This window comes from Mauremys reevesii, linkage group 4 (genome assembly GCF_016161935.1).
Source record: "Mauremys reevesii isolate NIE-2019 linkage group 4, ASM1616193v1, whole genome shotgun sequence".
NCBI classification, from domain to species: Eukaryota; Metazoa; Chordata; order Testudines; family Geoemydidae; genus Mauremys; species Mauremys reevesii.
This window is the reverse complement of record NC_052626.1, coordinates 90567948-90583400: the sequence shown is the minus strand read 5'-3', so window position 1 is coordinate 90583400 and position 15453 is coordinate 90567948. Positions and strand designations below refer to the sequence as shown.

At 40.7% G+C, this 15453-nt stretch overlaps 1 protein-coding gene across 3 annotated transcripts in view; it reads left to right on the top strand.

Annotated features, from left to right (window-relative positions):
• Window positions 1-4696: 4696 nt before the first annotated feature.
• MPPED2 (metallophosphoesterase domain containing 2) overlaps window positions 4697-15453 on the top strand; it is a 169882-nt gene continuing 159125 nt past the window's right edge. For 2 of the 3 annotated variants that reach the window (XM_039538698.1, XM_039538695.1), the window contains exon 1: window positions 5665-5790. The gene's annotated coding sequence lies outside the window, so the exon portion shown is untranslated. Of the gene's footprint in view, window positions 4716-5664; window positions 5791-15453 lie in introns of those variants that run through there. The other variant, XM_039538697.1, reaches the window with a different exon arrangement.

Here is a 15453-nt window from a genome sequence, read left to right as displayed (position 1 = left end):
TTAGGGAATCATCTTAGGTAGGAATATACAGGTGGCTGTGTCACAGAGAACAAACCAAATAGCAAGAAAGCTGGCTTTCTCGTTTCGCTTCATCACCTTCTAGCATATGAGTTTCATACACCGTGGTTAATATTTGTCACATGACACAGATCAGTAAATATTGTAAAATTTCCTGTCACGATGTCTTAGTAATGAGAGATCAAGATCCAGGAGAATGAGCCAGCTCAGACAATACAGAAATACCTCCATCATCTTCCTTTCTCATTCTCTGGGAAATTCCACAGTATTTGAAAACTCTCCCTTTTTTTGCAGCTCTGTATATTCAAAGCTTAGTTATCAATCTAGTTTATTTTCAGCTGTCTCCATGCTAGTTTCAAATATATTATTTTCTTTAATAAGTTCAATAATAAGAAGATCATATCCTTCTACTGAGGTCTTCATTATTACCACTGTTCTTTGACTCCAGAAAAATTAAATAACAACTTTCTGAATGGCATCTAATCTCCAGTAACAGGTGCTTTTCACTGGAACAATTTAACTTTTCTAAAGTATTTTTGCCAATGTGAGTGACAAGTTAGGAGGTGATGGGACATCACAAAAGAGGGAGACTACTTCAGTGTTCCAGCCCTTACCTTTTGCTATGACTAAATTGCTTTGACTTCTCACTGAAGAAATATTACACACAAACCTGAATTTCCCACCACTCTGAAAAAGTGAATGCGGTAAATCAATGTGGGATTTAAGGCTGATATAAAGTTCACCATCCTCTCTACTCTCTCTCTCCCTCTCTGTCTCTGAAGTCTATTTCTTCGTCACATGGAGTCCATCACTGGAATGGTTGACACAATTTATTTTTCTGTATTCTGTCATTTGTTGCAGTCTCTTCTTCTTAGTCTATTCCCATGGGCTACTGCCGGGGACTTCCGCTTCATCAAAGTACAACTATGATGACAGGGAGAACTTAATGGCCACAGTACTATTCTCGCAGGGTCCAGAAGACACCAGCTAAAGCACAGTTAGTTTATATTTTTATAGTGCTTTGACTATGTAAACCACTACAGGCTGTAAATGAAAAATACTGTTATTACTGTTAATTGACAGAGGGATAATTTGCAGACTCTTCCTCCATTGTTGTTAGATCCACAGCATAAGGCCCCCTTTCAGGAAAGCATCCGTATTCAGGACAGCACTCAAACATATGCTTAAAGTCAATTGGAACTAAAGCATGTGCTTACAAGTAAGCAAGTCCTTATGTGTTTTTCTGATTAAAAATGAACTGAAGCACGTGCTTAAGGGCTTTACTTAATCAGGGCCACATTTCTTGAAGAGCACCATAGACTGAATCCTGAAGTCCTCACTAAGTTCTTAGTCAGTGCTTACTCAGGCAAAACTCCCATTAAAGTGGATAAAATTTTGCCTGAGAACAGGCTTTAACATTTGACCTCTTAGTTTTCGCAGCAGGTGTGATGCCATAAGGCATTAACATTAGAGTTGAAAGCTTGGCCCCACTGAAGTCAATGATAGAACTCCCATTGACTTCAGTAGGGTCAGGATTTCACTGTAGGAGCATGCCTCAGCTAATCAACTTCAGCCATGCTGCATAAAAAAAAGAACACAATGTAATAGTGACATCTATAGAAGTCAAAGAAGTTTATAGATAAAAGAGAGAAACATCCTGGATATATAGGAAGGTCTCTCAGCTACAAATGTGTAAACTTAGCTTGGTCAATTAGCAATAGCTTCTCTTCTGTGCTGTCATGAATACTCTCTTTAAAAAACTAAAGTAAGATGATGGGTATATTAAGTTGTCATTAGAAGAGCATGAAAACAAAAGATTCTGAAAATAAATGAGTACTCACATTGTTCTCTGCCGGCTTTCCAGGGTTGGCTGGGTGTGATCCCATAAGATCTCACAAGCTAAGCAGTGTTCGGTGGGAAATACTTAAGGAAAACCCAGGATGCTGCTGGTGGTGGTTTTAGCAAGTTAGTAGATGGCCTGCAGACCCTTCCCTTTGAGTGTGTGCTGAACCTGTGCCTCACCATGCTAGGGGATGCAGCACTGCTGATGTGCGATAACACCAAGGGATTGACCTCTTGTGGTCATTAAAGATTCCACGATACTTCTTATGAGTTGGTCATTAGCCTTGTGTCCTGGCCAACTGCCATTTTTATAACTAGATTCTGCCTACCGAAATTCCCCCCATAGAGTTTCAAATAGATAACATGGGTCAGATTCTCTGGCCACGTCCAACCCTTCTGCCCCTCTCTTTCAGTACCACAGGGCCAGAAAACAGCAGATCTCTCCATTTGGAGACTTGCCTGCTGTGGACAGTTCCCCAACTCTTGTATTGCATATGGAGTTGGCTTCTGCGTCAACCTGTCTGCTGTAGGTGCCAACATGGGGAGTTAAGGTTAGAAAAGAGCATGTCTGGAAGTGCAGTTATGCTTTGTAAATCTCTGGCTGGTGAATAACTCTTTGGGAGGACAATAACTAGCCAATGTAGATTGGAGCAACTTTGTGGCTGCCCCGATCTACTCTGGGACTGGCATAAAAACTGGTATCAGAATCAGAAAGCTGTAACCAATTCCTTTGCAGCCCTGCACCAACCCTCTCAGCTGCCCTCACTGGATAATACAAGCAGCTGAGAATCTTATATTTTTTCATACTTCCTGTCACAAACTGTTGTGCATTAGTAAATATTTGCTGCATTCCGCTACCGAAGTGGCTGCATTTTAATGGTGCATGAAACAATTGCTACATATAAACTGAGTAAAGAACCTTGGAGTGAACAGATGCCACACAAATGTAAGATATTTATTATTGCATTTAATTGATTAAAAAAATCTGAAGCCAGGTTTGTGATGATGGTTGAACAATATTAAGAAACATGCTGTGTAGCTTCAAAAACCACATGGAAATGACAAAGCACAGAATAGCCTGCTTTCTTTTAACCTCTGGCCAGTATGCCTGATGACTTATTTTTAAAGAGGTAGAATATTAATCACGAGAACTGGATCTGCATATTGGATATTGCCTTCAAAGTAAATCAAACACAGATTGAGTGTTTACCAACATATCTTTGCAAGAGATCTTTAAAATAAGGTACCTATCTACCCAGTTTTTTTTCTTGTCCTTTCTACTAAATTGTCATGGAGCTTTGACTCCAAATAAGGGAGCTATAATGAAATAAAGGAAACATTGTTTAGTTGTCAAAATGAATTTGAAGTTTGACATGTGTGGGAAGGAAGAAACCATACAAGATTGAATATTGGGTCCCTGAAATTTACCTATGTGATTTGCTGACTATGCTCTGTCTCAAATGAAAGCTAGCCTTTCTTGCTTGATAGAATCAACTGTTTTGTTAGTTTTCATGATTTCACAAACAAAGCAAAAAAAGTAAGATGGTTAACAGGAGCTGGGAAAATACTGCAAGATGTTCAGAGAATATCTATTTGAATTATTAAACAAATTTGCCTGGACTGTTTGTGCCTCCATTGCATTTGATTTTTGTGGATTTTACTGGACGGACGTTTGTGGAAACAGTAAATTTTAGTGAATGTTGCAGAATGTACACAGAAAGTACATGGTTGAATTTGTAAAATGTCAAATCAGGTTTGCAGAGCAGATACGAAGAGTCACTCTCATCCAGTCAGGAATCAGTAACATATCATGTGATCTTTGAGGCCAATCAATACAGTTACAGTTTCTAATATCATATGTTTCAGGGGTAAGGGATAAGTGTCACATACTCTGACTACTGCTCAGTGTCCTGTACAAAGGTTTTTACTCAGTGTTTGTGTATAAGGGAGCATGTTTCTCCATACCTGTGATTTTTGTGTATATAATTATGAGTAAGTTGAAAAAAATATGAATTGACACATTTTAAACCAGAGACGTGAATTTAAGATATTGTGTTTGTCTTGCAACAGCTAAGCAGTTTTAGGTAGCTATGATTGTCAACTTCGCAAGGGACACACAGAATCTCAAACTCAGATCTCGATAGTTACAGAAAGGAGCTCTATCTTGTTTTAGAGTGTCCCTTTGTAGAAAAATTCTGGAGCATTCTTAATAATGAGGAAGCCAGTAGGGTGCTATAGGTTTTTTCTATAGGTTTGCTTGCATCCGAAGAAGTGGGTATTCACCCACGAAAGCTCATGCTGCAAAACATCTGTTAGTCTATAAGGTGCCACAGGATTCTTTGCTGCTTCTACAGAACCAGACTAACACGGCTACCCCTCTGATACTAGGTTTTCATAGAATTTTATATCATTGTTCAAAAAACGGGTTATCATTGGATTTTTCCATAAGGGTCATGCAAAAGTATTTGATATTTGTAAAAGTCTATTCTCGTTTTAAGTTATGGTGTTCAATGTTGTATAGAGGTATTTCTTTTTTTTTAAATACGAGCATTGCAGCCCACCTTTCTGGGAAGTAAACTGAAAGGTAAAAGAGTTAACTTGGGAAATCTGAACTCAGGGCTGAAGAGCAACTACAGATGTCTCCTCTCTTATTTACTCAATCCTGTGTGCTGTACTTTACTCTGAGTTCTTTATTTTTTTTTACCATTTCTGCTTGGGGAATTGCACACCCAACTCTATTTTTTTTAACAAGTTATTGTTCCTTCTGCATTATGCTGAAAATATTGTCATGCATTTTCCCCAGATCATACGTTACTAGAATTCTGGTTAGAAATCAAGAAAAGCCCAATTATAAGGTAAGCCCTTCTTTCCTTCAATAAAGTTAAAGCTGAGAAATAAATGGACATGGTTTTAATATATTGTTTTAAATAAACATCCTTGGCCAATCCCATCTAGGTGCTTTGCACTACTCAGGCAGCACAAAGTCACTGGAAAGCTGCCCTAAGGGGATAGCTGGGGATTCCCCTATCTGAGGGGAATCCTGCTGTAAGCTAGTGGCCTGAATGAGCGCTCTCCTGCCATCTATTGATGAACTGTGGGGAAGATTCATCAAGAGCAGACTGTATTTGCATGGACACACCTACTTTGCCTAGGTGATCAGCAGACATACCTGCTTTCCCAAAGTGATCACTTTTGACTGTTTTGGGTTAAAAAAGTCTTGGATGGTGTCCTTGTTGTATGACTAAACAGCCACAGAACTGTTCTTAATATACCCTAATTGAGAGGGGTCACCCTTAATGTTATCTCACTCATTAAGTTAGGGGTAGTGAGGCCAAAATCCAAATGAAAGACACAGGGAGTATGGTAAGGTGTTCCTACCAGGTGTTGCTGTTTAAAGGGTCCTGGATACATTTGACCTTTCTCCTCTTCCAGTGTTTAATCAAGGGATCTAATCAGCTCTGTCTTTAGAGTCCTTGTTTCTTCATAGCGATCACCAAAGCCAAAATCACAGATTGGCTGGTTTGGGGGGGCTGGGCCTTAGATCTGGTTTGGGGATGGTGTTGCGGTGAAAGATGCAGTGGAGGCAGCAGCAGCGAGGTTTCTCACTACCGAGTCAAATCACTAACAGTTGAAATCACAGAGAAGTGGGCTAGGTGGTGCAAACTCAGAATACTGCATAGCAGCTAACGGCAGCAGTGAGCCACAACAGTAGTAAGCAGCAATGGAGGCAGTGGGAGAAGTAACTACTGTCACCTCTGTAGGTGGAAGTTAAATCCACCAGGGACTTCTCTGACCTCTGGCAATAAACCATGAGTGGGGTGCAGCAGAGGGGAAGCAGAAGTGGAAAATTAATGGATGAATGTCCCTTTGGACATTTGCATCACAAGGTGAGAAGAGGAGGCAAAGGACTACTGCCCAAGATTGTGAGAGGTGGGTGTTCACTTATTGTTTGCATACTTTTGAGTCATTGTGGTGTTTTCCCAAATTAATACTGTGTTCCCTCTCCTTTTAATAAAAAATTAATTTTGTTATACACAGACTCAGTGCTTGCAAGAGGAGAAGTATTGTCTCTTAGAGGCACTGAATAGTGGTGTTTAGTTTTCCCAGATTTCTCGGTAGGGACTTGAGCTGTTTCTGCTGTGTGATGTTAAGAGGAACCCAGCCCTTGTTGCGGTTGACACCACCTGGTAGAAGAATTACACCGCATTGGTGTAAAACCATGTAAACAAGTCTCCCCCTGCCCCTGCTCTCTTTTATAGTGAGCATGTTGAGGGCAGGTTAAGGATGGGAGGCTATCACAGGGTGTAGGGCAGTCCCTAGGAACCCACTGCTGCTGGATCAGCTCTCAGGCTATTCTGGGAGACAGGCTGTTCCCCTGCCAGCCCAGGATTTGGGGAGCAGAATGCTGATTTAGAGCCACTTGATTCTTGAGATCCCTCACTGAATGCAGCTCAGTTGGAGCTGAGAATCAGGCACATTACATTTAAAAGTATGAGTTATTAAGGAAAGTACCTTCCTCCAAAGAATACAATATTTATTCCATTTCTTAAGAAGAGACTTGCTTTTACTAACTGTACAGGAAAGGTTTAACAATGGCAGGCAATCAACATTTCTATCATATGGGGCTGGATAGCTCAAGTGATTGGTAATAGGCCACTGGTTAGAGTCTGCCATAGGTTGATAGTGACTAAAAGTCATTACTATCTGACAGCTGTTTGTTAGTCAGTGTAAATAAACTGAGTGGATGTTCAGTCACCTCCAGGCTGACAAGTGTCCCACATTTAAGAAACCACTAGTGTGATTGTCACCAACTGCCATGCTTTTTTTGGCAGTCTCTGCAGGGAGATTCAGGGACTGAATGGGTTATGGAGACATGACTTAAACCCCTTACAACTACAGGTGGGATGAACCTTCCCTCTACAACCCACAGTATTGATATTGATTTATAAAGCCCTATGGTTTTGTGCCGAAGCTACATAACAGGAGAATCTCCCTCTCTTCTCTCATGCTTTGCCACGTCAGTTGAGGTAACATGAGGTAATAGTCTGTTAATGTAAATGTTGTGGGGCTGGTAACAGGACTTTCTCATGGGGATGGGTTGGGGTACAACTCTGGACTTATTTCTCCCAGTGACCTGACAGAGCTTGAGTCTATTGAAGTTTGCACATAGCTCATCTGAAGCTCATGCAGAAGCTCATCTGATTATAGAGGCGTTTCCATAAGAGAGCTTTGTGTATGCATCAAGAGCATTCAACCCTCTACCTTTAGCTTCTTGCAGGATCAAACCCTAAAATAATAACCCCGAAGGGCTCCTTTTCAAAGACCCAAGATGATTCTGACAATTACTCTAGTATTTTATATCCATCTGCCTATCTAGCGTGTGTTTTGTTGGCAAGGATAATGTGGTCTGTGTTATTGAAACTAGTGCATAACAAGTGGAATTAAATATATTTGTTCACCAAGTCACGTATATGGATCTGGGCGTTTCACTTTTCTGTCCATGACTGTTTGTCTTGAAATGCAGTCCACTAGTGTGTACCTGTGCACTATCTTGTTGAAGTCACTGAGACGCCACATGAGTTCAGGGCTCGGCCCTAGCGGTTCATACTGCGGGAACAACGCCCACAGTTTCAAATGAATAAATGATGGGCCAGATGTGCCTTTAGGTGCAGCCTGCTGTCAGGCGTGGTGTGCAGTTGCATCACCCCAATGTAGCTCAGGGAATTGCTACTGCTTTCCTGAACCTTACTTGTTCATGGGGAAAAATAATCTCCTACTACTAACCTTTAGAAGTATCAGCTTAATCCCCCCTCCCCTCCTGCACCAGCTTAGTTGTTCTGACTGGGGCATTGAGGGCAAAGACAAGGCTCCACTCATTCCATGTGTATTTACTGTGTGGGAGAGGGAAATTGGGTGTGCAGCACCTGCTCTCCTGCTGTACATATGGCTGAAATTAAAAGAGGCTACATCCCTTTATGCCCCAGTGTGGCAATGTAAAACCAGTCCACAATATAGTCTCGAGTTAAATAATTTAGTGAACCAACAAAAAGCAACAAAACTCAGATAAAAATGGCAGTGCATTTGTGCTGAATCTTAGTTCTTAAAATATTTCATCAGCAGCTGAACTGACCTGTGTTTAAATGGTGGTTGGGCCATCCCAGACTTGCAAAACTCACAAATTAAGAATTCAGTAAACAGAGGTTCCATCATTTGCAATCTGACTCTCGATGAAATGTTTGTGAAGAATGTTGAAATGGATGTGGAACGGTGTGTATTACTAAGGAACGGAGTTTGTTCACCGAGGCTACAGTGGCAATCAGCCCTTGTGTGGGTTCCACAAATGGAGGAGGATTTTTACACATCCTTCTCTTTCCTCCCCCCTGCCTCCCCCATTGTGCCTGTGCAAGGTCGGTCACTACCTAAGCTCTAAATGTAAGGAGGTGTTCCTCTACTAGACCTAAGTATGAAGGCAGAGGGCCAGACTCTGATCTCCATTACACCAATATAAATCTGGAGTAACCCCATTTGCTGTAATGGTATTACTCCAGATTTATTGTGGTGTGTCTCAGCTCAGAATCTGGCCCTTAGATAATATTTTGAAGCATGCTTGAGAATGGGTACCCAGGGTAAAAACAGGGAAATGTCTGTTATTAGGGAAGGGTTTTTATTCTGTGTTAAATGTTAGATCTTTTTTAGCTTCAGTTTCCATGTGAATTTACACATACATACAATTTTTATCATGCTTTAGTAAAATTGAAAGTAAATTGCAATTAGACATTTAAGCTTACTCTGAACAATTTAATGTCTAAATCACTGAAATACACTCTGACGTTTAAAAGACTACCAAGTACTGTATTTCAAAAGCTTATATTTATGCTAGTGTCATTATATTTTATTAATAGGAAGTCACGCAACAACAACAAACTCCCAATTTACATACAAAAGATTTTAAAGATGAGGTATTATCCATTTTAAGTACATAATTAAATTTCAATGCTGGTTTTCCACTGAAAAAACAACAATTTGGCGTATTTCTATTATTAGAAGCCATTTTGCCTTGATGGAGGATGTTTTAAGTAGCCAATATTTTGGAACAAAAGTTCTGATTTGTAACTTGTCATATGTATAATGGATAAGAAAATCTTATCTATTAATTTAATTAGAATGTGAGGAGAAAGAAATATTTCTTTGATCGGTAGTAACCAAACTCTAACAATAAGGGGGGGGTGCAATGTGCAGAAAGGTTCAAAATACAGAACTGCATTGTTTGCAAAAAGCCTGCTGTTTCCTTTATGTCTAACTGATCCATGCCAGAAGCCCTCTTGAATTTCTACAAGAATAGAGCTTCAGATCATCTGCATTCAGTGCCAGAGTCATGGCCCTGGAACCGATAATTGCCTCTGACAGGATTTAATTACCTTCTCCAGGACCTTTTCTCTGTTTGATTGGAGACCACCCCCTGCCTCCGATCAAATCAGACAGTAATAACACACTGAAGCACAGCAGCCAATCACGAGTCAAGTCTGAACAGTGACCTTGCTGAGTAGAAGCTGATTGGTGGTGTCAGCCTTGTCAACTGTGTCAGTGAACCATCAGACAAGAAAGAGAGCGAGAGAGAGAAAGAGAGAGAGTGGAAGATAAGAGAACAGCATTAATGCTAATGGAGTCTGTCAGCATGCAGAGCTCGAGGTTGCATTTCAAGCATGGCAATGCACAAAAACAAAAATATTATAAAGCCAGTGCAAGTCTGAAATATTCAGAAATTGTACCTTTTTCAGGAGGCTAGTTATGGGAACACATCAAAGCTATAATTCACTGACAGCTCAGACATGGTGAAAGATACAGACACAGTGAAAGATACAGACACATAATGTGACAGAATCGCTTTCAGGAAAGATTCTCCCTGCACCCCATCCCTAAAATTTCTCAATTTTAAGCCCACCACTGTTATATCAGATTGTAGTGGAATATTAGTAGTTGGTATGTGCCAGGCAGCCTGTGTTTTTAATATTAACCTGACACATGCAGTCACTATATTATTTATGGTCATTTTAATGTGGAATCTAAATGTTCTTGTGGTTTTAAGAATATGGTATTCTTTTAGCAGCTAGCTTTCAAATTCTTATTTCTTTTAAAGAGAAGCAGCTGAAGAAGTTAGAGTGTGGTATTTTTTGCCAAACATTTTCTCAGGATGGCATGGAAAACTTGACAAACATTCCTCTTCACACCTCCTCCATGTGCCCCCTATTTATAAACCAAATATGCTTATGCTATTGGCTGATAGTACCAAAATCTTGAGAATTGAACTGACTGGGCTTGGCGGGAAATTAGAGTCTTAATATGTTGACAACAGGCAAGGAGAACCAACTGGGGTCTTTTCATTTTTGCTTAAGTTTATATTGCTCTTGGTACAGGTAAAGGGCCTATTTCTGTTTGTCAATAGCAAAACTCCAAGTAAAGTAGGGTTGGGCCCATGCTCTCTTTGCTCTGTATTGGTTACTTTATCTGTTCCACCTCAAAATGAGATGTGAAAACATGTTGGTAAATGAACAGAGAGGTGGTATAGTTTCATGGTGACTTCTCCAAGCGCCCCGACGTGCTTAGGTGAAAAGCTATCCTTTGACTTACAGCAATGCTTCCTAGTGAATTGTAGCACCTCCTAGTGTTCTGTTGCTGTATTTCTTGTCTCCACCAATGGGAAGACCTACTGTGCTAATGAATGTGCTAAACTGGGGCATTTCCCCTTCTGTCCTGATATCTGTAGATGCCACTCTTAGGGTGTGTTTACAAAAATGAAGTCATAATTGAGCACCCGTGTTGCTCTGGCAGTGTCAGTAATGGTTGAAGCTGTGGTGTAGAAAGGGCTTCTGTATTAGCTAATCAAGATCTGTGCATGAATTCCACATACAAACTTTGCTAATATAGCAGTACCCTTAGCACCATACCTCACCATCACACTGAGGCCAGAGATATCAGGTAAGCGGCTTATATTGTGGTCGAAAAATATAACAAAGGTTATTTTCCTACTCTCTGAACAACAATTTACACAGGAGCTGACACTTCCACATTAGGGCCAAAGAATCCCACTACATGGAGTATGGCTTGGGTGACAATAAGTGGTTTTACTACCATGAACCAGTGAATCAGATTTTTCTGTCCTTATGCTGGTTTGACTGAAGGACAGTTCTGATTATAATTTGCAGTGTAGTTTGTAGCCATGTTGGTCCCAGGATATGAGTGCGACAAGATGGTGTGGAAATATTTTTTATTGGACTTCTGTTAGTGAAAGAAAATAACTTTCTAGCTCTGCAGACCTGAAGAAAAGCTCTGTGGTGTACGAAAGTTTGTCGTTCACCATCACCAATCAGAGATATTACCTCACCCACCTTGTCTCAGTTCAGATTATAATTATTTTACCTGTTAAGTGGACTCTAGCACACACAGCAGTCTCCTTAGATATAGAGCATCTAGAGAGAGAGGGTTGTATTGTATGCAAACTTCTAGGGCTTACAGAACAAATAAAAATTTTCTTTACACTGTTTTGTGAACTTTCAGCAGCGAGAGAGCAGAACAGAATGGAAATTGCTTACCCTAAATGTGGAAGGAGATTTGCATCATTTTTCTTTTGCACTTGCCAGCCATCTGCCACAACCTTACAACCTATACAAAACTGTATAGCCGGAAATTTCATAGCAAATGCCTAGGCCCTGATGCGCCGGTTTTATGCTGAAGTAACTCCACTGACTTCAGAATGGAGAATCAGTTTCATGTTTCACACTTGGGGGGGAATAGGAAAAATGAATCTGATTTCTTTCTCCTTTAGATGGCTATACAGTACTCAGTGCAGATTACATCAGCTGCATCCATAATGGCAAAACAGTGAAACATACAAGTGAAAGAGGGATGAAGGATTGTCCAGTGGTTAGGCTGCTATTTTGGAGACCCAGGCTTAATTCCCGGGTGCCACAGACTTCCTGTGTTACTTTGGCAAAATCACTTAAAAATGATCAAAAACACTTAAGTGACTTGGGAGACTGAGTCCCAGTAAACGTGAAAGTCACTGGAACGTAGACTCCAAAGAGTCTAATTCACTTTTGAAAATTTTATCCCAGTCTCTCTATGCCTCAGTTTCCCATTTGTAAAATGGGGATAATAGCATATCCTTAACTTCTTTCTTGCTCACCGTGGACAACATCATCTCCTGCCTGTCACTCAGGTCCATAACCTAGGCATCATCTTCAACTCGGACCTCTCTCTAGATCCTCGTGTCACGCTATATCTAAAACTTGCTGATTCTTTTCAGTCCACCCATGCAGCTAAAATTGTTGGCCAGACTCTATTCGTCTCCCATCTCGGTTACTGCAGCATCCTTCTCTCTGGCCTTGACAAATGCAATCTTGCCCCACTCACCTCCATTCAGAATGCAGCTGCAAAGATCATTTTACTAGCCCATCACTTTGACCATGTCATCTCTGTCTTTGCACCCCTTCATTGGCTCATAGACTGTAAGGTCAGAAAGGACTAAAGGACGATCATGGTCATCTAGTCTGACCTCCTGCACATTCCTGGCCACAGAACCTGGCCTGGCTCCCCTTGTCTATCACATCAAACATAAGCTGCTTCTCTTCATGGCCAATCCCCATCCTATCTATCATCTTTCATTCACTATCAAACTGTCATTGCTCGCCTCTGATTGGTCCATGATGCCAGCCTCCATTGCCCACTTTTTAAATTTTCAAACAAACACCTTTGTGCTTTCTCCCTTGCTGTCCGTCATGCTAGGGAGACGCTCTCCCTAAACATCCATAAAGCTACCTCATTAACTCCTTCTAATCTCTCCTCAGTATTCTGCTTTGTCATGAAGCCTTCAAAACACTTGATCATGGTTAGTCCACTGGTGTGCAGAAATCACTGGCTATCATGCTGACCAAAACTGTCTAAAGTTTCCTTGTATTCCCCAGTCTGTCTGCATCCATCTTTTCTTTTGCTTTGTACATAGATCGTAAAATGTTTGGGGCAAGGACTGTCATTTAGTTTTGTGTTTTGTACAGCACTTAGCATTATGTGGTCCTGGTCCGTGACTAGGAGTCCTAGATGCTAAAGAAATACAAATAGTAAATATTAATAATCATGGGCATGGTGTGAGGATAAGTACATTCAAGCCTGTCAAGTGATCAGATAATTACATGACCCCAGTTACAGTAGTATTTAAAATAGTGCATTTTCTCATTTTCTGGCATCATATGGTCCCTACAGTAACCATAAGATCTGCAAGTGCCTACAAAATTAAACAAACACACTCACTCTAAAAAAATTATTCACTTTTGAATGAACAGTTGGGCTGTGATTGCTTTCATAATCTGTGCTTAGAAAAGAAATTGGTTTTCCAGAATTGTAAATGTTCTGTTGTAACATGTCAGAAGGATTGATCCTGCTCCTATAGAAAACTGGGAGAGTTTTGCCATTGATTTCAATGGGAGCAAGACTGGGCCCATAATTTCTGTATATTTTATTTTTTGCTTTGCCAGAACATGCTAAATACATCGACATTATCCTAAGTAACAGCCATGTGAAACAGCATGTAAGAGTTACACTGTTCATCATTGGCAATCCCTCAATTCGAGCATGATCTCTACCATAGATTTAATATGGGTCCTAAGATGACTCAGGAGTCCGATCCAGGCCAGCTGCCTGCTGGGAAAAAGTTCTTTCTTTTTCCTTCCTCCTCTCTCTCTCTTTTCAGCTTCAAGGGCAAGGTGCTCCTTGAAGCGGGCCGCTGCCTGATGGAGAATGTCTCCGTTTGGGTTGGTTGGTGGCTTGCTCCTCCCAGCTTGTGATGTCCACTTCAGTTTTCAAGTTTCACAGTTTAGCCACAGTGCAGATCACCAATTTGTGTTTGATAACAGTCATCTTCAAATATGTTAAGGGCTGTTATAAAGAGGATGGTGATCAGTTGTTTTCCATGTCCACTGAAGGTAGGACAAGAAATGTTTGGCTTAATCTGCAGCAAGGGAGATTTAGGTTAGATGTTAGAAGGAACTTTGTAACTATAAGGATAGTTAAACTCTGGAATATGGTTCCAAAGGAAGCTGTGGAATCCCCATCACTGGAGGTTTTCAAGAACAGGTTAGACAAACATCTGTCATGGATGGTTTAGTGCAGAGGACTGGACTAGATGATCTCTCAAGGTTCCTTTCATCCCTACATTTCTGTGATTCTATATAGGGTCAACTCCATCTCTGGTGAATCTTCATGGGCTTCAGTGGAGTTACACCCAGGATGAATGTAGACCAGTCTGTCCAGCACAGGCTGCTTAACAAGAAAATGCTTTTACTAGCAGAACAAGTTAGGATCGCATCTGGCACCAAGTCCTTCAATGGCTAGATCTGTCCTGATATCTCTATAGTGATTATTGAGAGGAGAAAAGAAACAGGAGAAATTCAGAGACTCAGAGTGTTACAACTTGCTAAGATAATTCTTGATTTTACTCCCTTCCTCACCCCATTTTCCTGATCTTCAGCCCACTTTGAGTAGTTACCAATCTAATTCACAGGGCGGTTGTAAGGATTTGTTGTTTAATATTTGAAAAATGCTACAAAAACATAGATCCTGATCCTGAAACAGCAACAGAGGCCTGATCCAAAGCCCAGTGAAGTCCATAGGTATCTTCCATTGACTCTAATAGACTTTGGATGAGGCTCTACTGAATTCTTCTCATTAAGTAGCTGCAGGATCAGGCTTATAAAGCATAAGTGCTGAGCAGCAGTGACATCGCTATGGGAAACCTTTTTTATTTTGGAAACCCAAAACTAGGCAAAATTTACTAGGGTTCATGTTGTTATGAACCTGAAAGTTGGCCCATGCTCATCAAGTATTACAAACCTATTGGCATGCCTGAGCTGAGCTTCAAGCAAACCTAGGCTGATTTATGATTACAGGTAGAAACCAGATGGAACATGGCGTTTTCAGCTGTGTTCTGCTTTGATCTTCTGGACAAAGTGAAGCTCTGGAGGTTACCCACATGAAACAAAGCTGGAAAAAGAAGTACACGAGTGCTTCTGAACCAAAACTCTTTACATCTAAATATATATTTAGTTAGGCCCGTGACTTGTAAATATGTGTATATCGCTATATAGAGAGTTGGGTGAAACCTTATTGAAATTGGTGGACATAACAGCTGGATAAATGTAAGTAGTCCTTTTAAAGTAAGATTTCGGAAACAATAGTAGCCACTGCCTAAAACAGGTCACATGCAAGGCCAGTCAGGATTTGAGTTATGTGGACAGAGAGGTTTCACTGGACATTGTTTGGTGGAGTTGTGAGTGAGAGAAGCAGCCAGAAATGCCATAAAAGAAAATAGAGAAGGCAATAACAACTAGAGAAATACTTCTCGCATGGTCCTGAAAGAAAGCCAAGATAGAGGGCTTTGGGGGGAAAGTCCTGGTTGGAAAAAGAGGCTTGGAATATTGAGGAAGCAATCTGTCTTCTGTTGTTTGATTCCTACGGTGTCCTGCAAAACACTACTTTGTGTACATTCTTTGTAAATAAGATTGCATCAAAGAAATACCTGACCCCAACATCAATTCCCCCCTC